The sequence below is a fragment of the Globicephala melas genome, chromosome 3 (genome assembly GCF_963455315.2).
Source record: "Globicephala melas chromosome 3, mGloMel1.2, whole genome shotgun sequence".
In the NCBI taxonomy this organism is placed as follows: domain Eukaryota; kingdom Metazoa; phylum Chordata; class Mammalia; order Artiodactyla; family Delphinidae; genus Globicephala; species Globicephala melas.
In genome coordinates this window covers 48,145,685-48,155,945 of record NC_083316.1, presented here as the reverse complement: position 1 = coordinate 48,155,945, position 10,261 = coordinate 48,145,685, and positions in this window count along the sequence as shown.

The window sequence follows — 10,261 nt, the reverse complement described above, 5'->3', positions numbered from 1 at the left end:
ATCTTTATTACTACTCTGAACACTTTCTTGGGTCGATTGCCTGTCTCCACTTCACTTAGTTCTTCTTCTGGGGTTTTATTTTGTTCCTTCATCTGGAACATATTCCTCCACCACCTCATTTTGTCTAAGTTGCTAGTTGTAGTTTATGTACGTGATAGATTAGTTACGTTCCTTAATCTTGGAGAACTGGCCCTCTTTAGGAGGCATGCTATGCACCCCAGCAGTGTACTCCCCTGTCGTCACCGAAGCTATATGCTGTAGGGGTTCCCCCAAAGAAGTCTGTGTGGGTCCTTCTGTTGTGGTGGGCTGACTGTGGGCATTCTGGTAGTCTTGATTGGCCCCTAGTCCTATTGGTTGCCAGGCCCTGCCTTGTGCGAATACTGCTGCCTGCTGTTCAGTGCAGCATGGTCATAAGATGGCTGGTTGCAGAATCCTAGGGGACCATGGGGCTAGTGCTGGCTTACTGGTGGGTGGAGTCAGAGTCCCAAAGACTCTGGAGCTGTTGCCTACCCTCTGGCAGGTGAAGCCAGATCCTGGGGTTACTGCTGGACTACTGGCAGGCAGAACTGGTTCCTGGAGTCTGGCTGTGGGGCCCAGAGATCCCAGAGCTTATTTCAGATTGTTGAGGGGGCAGTGGGGGGGCAATTTCGGACACCATTTGTTGGCTGTTGGGTATGGGGCCCAAGGTGTCCCAAAGGTTGCATTTTCCTGCTAGTGGGCAAGGCCAGGGCCCAGCTAGTCCTAGTGTAGCATCTGGTCTGCAGTGTGGGATAATAGCTTTCTCATGGTGACTGCACCCTGGTGGGTGAGGGTGGTCTAGAGGCTTGTTCAGGCTTCCTGGTGGGAAGGACTGCTTCCTGTCCCCTGGTGAGTGAAGCTACGTCTTGGTCCTCTGGTGGGCAGGTCTGTATCTAGGGGCATATCTAGAGGTGGCTGTGAGCTCTTTAGTCTTTAGGCAGCCTGGCTGCTGATCGGTGGGACTGTGTCCCTTCTAGTTAGTTTGGCCCGAGGCATCCCAGCACTCACGCCAGTTGGATGTGGCCAGGTCTTGGTGTAAGGAGTCAAGATGGCAGCCCCTGTGTTCACATGGTTGAATGTTGCCCAGTATGTCTGACACCAGTGTCTATGTCCCCAGATTGAGCTGCAGTCACGCCCCCCACACCTCTGCAGGAGACTCTCTAAGACCAACAGGTATGTCTGGCCCAGGCTCCTATCAAATTACTGCTTTTGCCCTTGGTCCTAGTGTGCATGAGAATTTGTGTGCACCCTTTAAGTTGAAGTCTCTGTTTTCCCCAGTCCTATGGGGCTTCTATAATTAAGTTCCTCTGGCCTTCAAAGCCAAATGCTCTGGGGACTCCTCTTCCCCGTGCTGGACCCCTGGGCTGAGGAGCATGATGTGAGGATCAGAACTCTCACTCCTGTGGGAGAACCTCTGCAATATAATTATTTTCCAGTTTGTGGGTCACCCACCCCAGGGGGGTATGGGATTTGATTATATTGCAAGTCTGCACCTCCCACCCATCTTGTTGTGGTTCCTTCTTTATGTCTTTAGTTCTAGATCTTTTTTGGTAGGTTCCAGTTTTTTTCATCGCTGGTGGTTTTCTCAGATATTTGTGATTTTGCTGTGCTTGTGAGAGCAAGTGAGCTCAGAGTCTTTCTGCTCTGCCATCTGGGCTGCTTTTCTCTATATATTGATTCTTAATCCCTTTCCTAGCTGGAGTGCTCTGATCAAGGCAATCCATTTGGCCTTTTGGGCAAAAGTGTTAGATGGTAGTGCTCCAGACTCAACAGTTGTTACAGGCTGACCATGGCATAACTGGCCTTTCTTCGTGGGGGCAGTCCCATTTCAAGTGGCCCTCTCATTTGCATATATGGCAGGGTCCTGGTGGACTTTTTCCATACAGGGGGCATTTATCCTTCCAGTGGCCCTCATGGCTGCATTTAAAACAGGTCCCTTCTCAGTGGGGCAGTGGCTCTGATCCAGATTTTCTAGATCTTGTCCCCACCATGGGCTTGTGCAAGGGAGTGAGGGGGTGACCCTGAGGTGGTGCAGGGGCTAGGGCTGCCACCAATCATTGTGCCTTTCATTGTTGTCCCTGAATCCTTTTTGCTTCCTCAACCTTATCTCTATTGTTAAATACTCCAAAGGCCAAGTCCATGAGCTAATACATGGGGTTTTGGGGTCCCATAGCTGCCTTCTGTAATTTTCTCCTAATGTCTGGGGCAGATTAAGTGATAAAACGGGTATTTACTGGAACTTGCCGTTTGAGATGTCAGGATTAATACTGGTATATTTTCTAAAGGCTTCCTCCAGGCAGCCCTGGAAGAGGGCAGGATTCTCATTTTTTCCCGTGTTACTTTTCTGACTTTGACATAATTAACAGGCTTAACAACATACCTTTTCATCCCTTCTGTGAGACAACTTATCATGTGGTTCTTGTGTTCAAGCCCTCTACCTCCCTGTTGTAAGTCCCAGTAGGGGGTCTTGGCTGGAGATTTCATCCCCTCCTGTGATGTAGGTTATATGTCCTTGATTTCTCATTGGCAATTCGTTGGCATGTGCCCAGGCTGCACCAGGGATCCAGCTTTTCTCTTCAGAGGTGCAGCATGTAGAAAGGAGGACCTGTAGGTCATCCCAAGTAAGTTCATAGGACATTGTCAGCTCGGTGGATTCCTCGACAAACTGACTGGGGTCCTTGGAAAAATGTCCAAATTTCTCTTTGCAAGTAACTAGGTCAGCCATAGGAAAAGGGACATGGACTCTGATTGCTTTTCTGTCACCAGCCAGCACTTCTCTTAAGGGACAGAGTTTGGTATTGGGAGGCCAATGGTAGCCTCACTTTGTGTAGTACTGGCAGAACTCCCCTCCGGTAGTGAAGGATACAGGACTGGGCTGGAGGGAGAAGGTAGTGGGATTTCCAGCAGTCCAGATGAGGCGCTAGGGGTAGATGGTCCAGAAGACTGTCTCCCCTCAGAACTGGGGGGATAAGAGTTCCCAGTTGTGGACCTCAAGGAGGTGGACACATAAAGGGATCATCTAAAACACTGGGCTCCTGTGGAGGAAGAAGGCACTGGAAGGGGTTGTGAGCCAGGCATACGCAGCAGGATTTTTTTAGATCTGGATCTTGGAATAGGGTCATGAACATTTAGATGTACACGACATCCCCCCATTTACCTTCCCTTTTACAAAATAGGTCTAGCTGCAAGATGCTATTGTAGTTCAATGACCCATTTTCTGGCCAGATCTCTTGGTCCCCTAGTTTGTATTGGGGCCATGCAGTATTGCAAAAGAAAATTAATTTCTTTTTTCTTAAGCCATCCTGTCTAAATTTATCCCAGTCAGCTAATGTACATTCTAACGGGGAGTCCTTCGGGGTGCTTGTAGTCAACCCTATTTTTGGTTAGGACTTTGTGATAGGACAGCGGTCTGATAGATCCTGGCCAAAAGGTAGTTAACTGTCCTGGTGCTCTCGTAGTGTCCGTGATATCCCAGAAACATAAGATGGGAGTGCACAGCTAGGGACTTCAGTGGATGGACCCCCTCACGGGAGTATTGTGGAATTAAGTTCTGATGGCAGTTAAAAAGATAGTGTAATAGGTCGGATCTGTGATGGCCCCTGACTCCAGGGTAGGGAATTCAGAAGAAGAGGTGTTTAATTAAGCAGGGCAAACTGGGCTTGTGGCCATCTGGCCTTAAAAAAGGGTTTGTTTGGCAAAGGCAGCAGTGAGAACTCTGCCTGTTCAGCAAGCCTAAGCACAGCCCCCAGGTTAGTTAAGGGGAGGAATAAGAGCCAGCAGGAGAAAAAGAGACCAGAATCCCAAGGCCTGAATCCTTCAGAGAGGGAGGGAGGAGATCTAGGCCCTGAATCAGCTAAAGGAATAATCTTTACCATCCTGCAAAAGAAGAAAAGAAGCAGAAAGAGCCGAAGGATAGGGCTGGAATGCCACAAGGGGATGTGATGTTAGTAAAACAAGGAAAAAGTTCCCTTCAGGACGATACCCTTATGATGTTTAGCATAACAGTGTCAGATCAAACATCCAACCAGGTGAAAATCAGCGGGGAACTCAGGGTAGCAGTAGGTCTTGACCTGAGGGGAGGCTGAAGAGGGATACCTCTGTACAGCCATGAAACAGAGGCAACACCCAACCTGTTGGCAAAGTCGGCAAGGGGGCCCAAGGACCAGTAGACCATCTAAGAAGTTAGGAGGGGTTGAGAGGAGGTAGAGGAGGGGAAAATCCAGGGTGATGGATTTTGTAAATCCAAACTAGGCTAGGGAATATAAGCTTGTGACCCCCGTCAGGAAAGTGACCTCTCGTGACTTCCACTCAGGGGTGCAATGAGACCGTGAGTCCCGAGAAGCACTCGGGGAGGGCCAGGCCACACATCTAGTGGAGGACTTCCTTGGGCCCCCTACTTGGGCCCCCTAACACAGTTCCAGGTCCCAGAATTGGACTGAGACTGGGAATGAGTCACGAAGGGGAATCAGGTTCAAGGAGCCATAGAGGGGAATCCGGTCACCAGTTATACGCTGTGGTCTTAATTTGGAAGTCTGGGTGGTTGTCTCGTGGATCTTCTCAGTTCCAAAGAGATAGAGTTATATAACCAGATGGGAAGGGAGGAGAGAGAGCCCGCAGAGACAAGCCTCGGGCTCGGCTGGAGAGCCGGTCTCTGCCGGATCCCATGGGCAGCATCTGCTACCACCTAAGGGGCTGTTTGGTTTTCATGATTCAGGCCAAGTCCCAGCCATCCTCCATGGAGGAGGGGAGCCGTAGCCCAGTAGACGGATTGAGATGATGCCTTTTAATGTCCCTTCGTGGTCACCACAAAAGATGTTACAGGAAAGGGAACTATCACGTTCTGGGGTCCACAGGAGTCCTTAGGACAGACCACCAAGTGAGGGTCCTTGGCTTCACGGGGGAAGGAATTCAAGAGTGAGCCAAAGAAAAGTGAAATGAGTTTATTTGGTGAGAGCTGCCCCGGGGCATGGGGTTGTTGGTTTTTATGGGCTAAGTAATTTCATATGCTAAGGAGTGGGAGGAATATTCTTACTATTCCAGGGAAGGGTGGGGATTTCCCAGGACTTGGGCCGCTGCCCACTTTTTGGCCTTTTATGGTCCATTTCAGAACTGTCATGGCATACGGGGGAGTGATGTTTAATATTACAATGAAGGTATAATGAGCTGAAGGTCAATGACTGGACTATTCTGTCTTGGTTTCAGCTGGCTCCAGCTGGTCTTTATCGCATCCCAATACCTGGGCCCCTTCTTCATTTATCTAGTGGTTGTGTCCTACCCCTTTCCCTCCTGCCTCACCTTGACCGGTTCTCTGGCCAGGACAGCTTGGGCTAGATTAGGAAGCGTTTCAGCCCCATTTCATCTCTTCTCCCACAGTGAGGTCATAACTGAAAATGCCAGGCTCTCAGGGAGACCGACCTCCATCCAGGAAGCAAAGACAGGTTCAGGATGAGGCCTGGGAATTCCACCAGTGAGAGGACACAGCCAATCTGCCAGCCTTCAGATGGGACATGAAGGCTGACATTGTGGGTGATACGGTTTCCCTGGGTGTTTTCTTGTCTAACCAGTTGTTAAACAGGACTATTCCTGTCTGTGAGTGTTGCCTGAGGCCCCCAAACTGAGAACAATAGTTGCTCAAACCCCCACCCTCTAGAGTGAGGTGTTGGGTCATCTAGCACACAGCCTTCTCTTCTCCGTAGCCTGGAGGTGATGATGGGTGAATGCTGGAGAACCGGTTTGGAGTTCAGGAAGTTGAAAAGGCTGATAGGAAGGATTTCTTTAGCACCAGCTATCTAGGGGTGTTGAGGGTGAGGTGATTGAGGGGGCAAGTGAGGAGGTCCTTGAGGAAATCTTTCTAGAGGGGAGCTTGATTCATGTGTCCTGGAATTAGGGAGGATGTCGAGACTGATTCCTGCCTTGAAAATGGAAGGTGGCTGAGCCAGAGGCAAAGCTTTGGCAAGGTGAGGTGGTGTCTGCCTTCCGATGGGCCCTAAGAATGTCACCAGCCTGAGAAGGCAGGAAGGGAGGAGGGGATGCCAACAGACGGTTGGGCTTCTGAAAACCAGGAGGTGGAAGAAAGCATGCTAGGGAAGGCATTGCCCATGGTGAGTCACTGCAAATGGGAGATCCCCCCAGAAAATACATAAAAGCATCCCACATTTGGGATAATCCCAAGAGTGCCCTGACTCCAGATTATAACCCCATCATTTGGATTCTGTGCCCTTTTTTTCAGAGGCCCCCTTTCCTCTAGGCTAGACCCTGAAAGGTCCAAAAGAACAGCAGCAGGGAGAGTAAGACAGGGACAAGGAAGCGACCTTCCCCACTGCAGGCTTCCAAGACCAAGCCAGGCCAGGAAGGGGCATGCGTGTGTGTGTGTGTGTGTGTGTATGGAGTTGTGGGGGGCAGACAGGGGCAAAGATGTGAAACGTATGAGTGAGTAGAGCTTTGATTTAGACGCACTAGATTTTTAATGTTTGTGAATAATTAAACTAATTTTGGATGATGAAAATGAGCTTGAGTGGAAAAGTCACGTGATGATCCAGAGCCGTGGGAGGAAGACCCAGGGTAGAGTACAGATTTATACTTCATCAAGGCCAGCTCAGTCGATAAGCTAATTACATTTACTCATAGAAGCCCAGGGCTCCTACTGGGCTGGTCCTGCCCTGGCCAGGAACTGGAGCAGAGGAAGGGCCAGCCCAGTGTTGCAAGGAGTGGGCCCCACGTCCTGGGATACATCATGGGCTCTCAGTGTCAGAGACCCCACCCAGAAACCATGTCACTGGGCCTTTTGATGATAAAGATGAGAGCCTGGGCTAGGCTCTCCAGAAGAATAGTCCTCGGTTTCAGAACGGAGCTGAAGGCCCATGGGCCTTGTGACCACAACGCAGCACAGGGAGACTCGGCCCAAGCTTCCCTCCTGGAGAGGATGTTTGCTTTCCTCCCTTCCCACACGGAGATCTGAGTGGAAACAGCCTTTCTTCCCCCTTGTGCTGAGGAGGATTTGTTGGCAGTGAGCCTTTGGAGTGTGCATTTCCTTCCCAGGGAAGCTGATGCCTTCGCAGACGAATTCCTTGCCTCGATACCAGAATAGCTGCTGCGTATCTCTCCTCGTGGAGGCCCCATCTATTCTGGGCCCTGTGAGAACAATGCCTGGGGCCACTTTTGTCCCAACAAGGCAGGAACTGGCCAGCTTAGTGCTCAGCGAATGGCTTGGGCATGAGTGGAAATCCCCTCTGTCCCTGCAGGGCCGCAGCTGCACAATCCCAGGGCAGGTCTTGGACTGGGGAGGTCAGGAGCATGGGCAGGAGGCACCAGGGCTAGCAGTCAGATGCCTCCAGACTTTCAACAGTGGCCTCCACTGAAGGTCAAAAATGAGTCTCTTATTTTAACCAGGAGTATGACTGTGGGGAAGTGACTTCACATTTCTGAATCTCAATCCCTTCATCTACAAAGTAAGGTTAGTAGCGTGAAACTCAGGGAGTTGTTAGCACCATTAAATGAGAAAGTATGGAAATGACTGATAGCACATGAAGTAAATGTTGCTCAGCTTGAAATCAAAACCCAAATGCCTGGGACAGCCTTCCTTGCTCGCCCCACTTTATGCCAGCATGCCTCTCAGCTCATCATCCTGTTGGGTATCCTCCAAAGGCCGTGGGTGGAGTTAGAAAAACAGCCTGTGGCCGGTGTAGGGTGTTGTCAGGGCAGGACGCTGTCAGCCCTGTCACCAGTAGACCCACAGTCCAAAGGCTGGTTGTTGTCCTTCTGGCTTTACAGTGAGTCTTCTCTTGCATCCTCAGTGAAATCCCTCAGTGATGATGACTTAATCCAAGTATAGTCACAGGTGGCCCATGGATAAGCCAGGCTGCCAATGTGTTGATACCAAGGGGAGAGGTTGGGCGAGAAAGGGGCGGTCCCTTCCCAGTGTCTGGAGTGCTCAGAAGACACTATTTGAGATGCTGATGTCCCAGTTCTGAGGCTGTCTCTCCTCTGTTCCGGGGAACCACACAGCCCATTCCTCCACAGGGGACCCCTTTTTCTGAGTTCCCTTGTAGATTAATCTCCCCTTGTGTCTCCATCAAATGTGTTAATATCACTGATTATGCCACTAGGAAGTAGATGCTTCTACAGGCCTGGGAAGACCCCAGTATCCTGTCATTATCTGCTGATTTAATTAGTGTAACTTTCACATCCTCTGACTGATGAATGATGAGGAATACTGGACGTGGTCCCAGTCTCCTGAGGCCTCTGATCCTCCCACCTGTCAGCCCTTTAGAAAGCCTCTGTGCAGAGATGATCTCCAGGCCCCCTAGGACAGTTCTGGCCTCTAAGTCAGACATGATAACAGCACCATGTAAATGTCTGAAGAAATACAACTGGGGCTTCTTCCAAGCCATATTCCACACATGCCATAACCAAGGGAGGACCCAGGGGCCAACTCAAAGCAAGAGTCTGGGGACCAGGGAGCAGCTGCCATAGAAGAATTTCAGGGGATAAAGACAAGAGTTCAGATTGAGGCTGCTCAAACTGGGAGAGGTTCAAACTCGGTGCTAGGTTGTCTGGCTGAACTACGCTGCTGGAAATGAAATACGCACCTTGCCAACTTGCAGTGCTAGTCCAGTTCTGTGCCATGAATCATTTTCATGTCTTCATTGTTAAATCTTGGATCCATGGGTAGGAATTCCAGCTACCAGACCTGGCTCCCCCTGGGCCTCCTCAGGCAGATGACAGCCTTCGGGGCTGGACCTGGGATGCAGCACCCACCCAGGTTTCTGCTCTGGTGGGTGTGGGTCTCCAGGCCCAATGGTGGCAGAAGCGAGTGTGGAGATACATGGCATTCCCAGACAATTGAGAGCTCTAGAATTGGCTTCCAAACTGTTCCCAATGAATAAAACCAACAGGAAGCTCACTGTTACCCAAGAACCCACTTAGGCCATACCAACTGGGGCTCATGCAGTGTCTCAGTGACAGAGAAAGACCAAAGAAGCCCAGCTGCCTAGCTGCCCAATTATATTAGAGAAGAAAACTGGCCCCTGAGCTACCTCAAGTCCTGACAATCAGTCCGGTCTGGGTGGACCTCCACAATCAACACTTCTCAGGTGACTGAGGCCTCTCCGTTTCTTGGTATGATAGGAGCTTTCATTAAACCATCTTTAGCCAAAGAAAAAGTGAAGCCTGAAAAAGTCTTGAACACACAAAACTTCTCATGGCTGCTGCACGTGAGCCATACCCGTTGCTTGGGAATCAAATGCCTCCATGTACTGACACCTCCTCTATTCCAGAGCCCGAGAGAGAGTCTCTCTTTATACATGATGCTCTTCAAGCCTCACCAGAACTAGGTGGGGTGGATATTGTTAGCTCCATTTTGTGGATAAAGAAACAGATTATCAAAGTGACTTTTTAAAAACCCTTGGCTAGGATCCTCATACTAATAGGAATGTCAAATGGTACAGCCACTTTGAAAACAGTCTGACAGCTTCTCAAAATGTCAAACATAGAGTTACCATAAGCCCCAGCAATTCTACCTATAGGTATATGCCCAAGAGAATTGAAAACACGTGTCTACACAAACACCTGTACATGAATGTTCATAGCAGCATTATTCATAATAGCCTAAAGTGGAAACAATCCAAATGTCCATGAACTGAAGAATGGTTAAAAACATGTGATATATCCATGCAATAGAATATTATTCAGCAATAAAAAGGGGTGAAATTCTGATACATACAAAATGGATGAACCTAGAAATTATAATGCTAAGTGAGAGAAGCCAGACACAAAAAAACACATTTGATTCCATTTACATGAAATGTCCGGAATAAGTAAATCTATATGTAGAGAAAGTAGATTAGTGGTTACCTCGAGCAGAGGATGGGGAGAATTGGAAGTGACTATTAATGGGTGTGGGGTTACTTTTTGGAGTGATTTAAAATATTTTAAGATTATGGTGATAGTTCACAACTCTGTAAAATACACTAAAATCATTGAATTGTACACTCTAAATGGATGAATTTTATGGCATGTAAATTACATCTCACTAAGACTGTCTTTAAAAAAATATCATGGCTGGTTGAACCCTAAGTGATAATTATGCCTGTAAAGTAACCTTTGAATTTAGTGTTTAAGTCTGCTTTACCAAAAAGAACAAAACCCGGGTTATCTATGTGTTGTGGTAGAAAGCACAGAGCTCTGGTAACAGGAAGATCTGGACTTGTGTGACCTTAAGCAGTTATTTAGTCCTTCTGTGCCA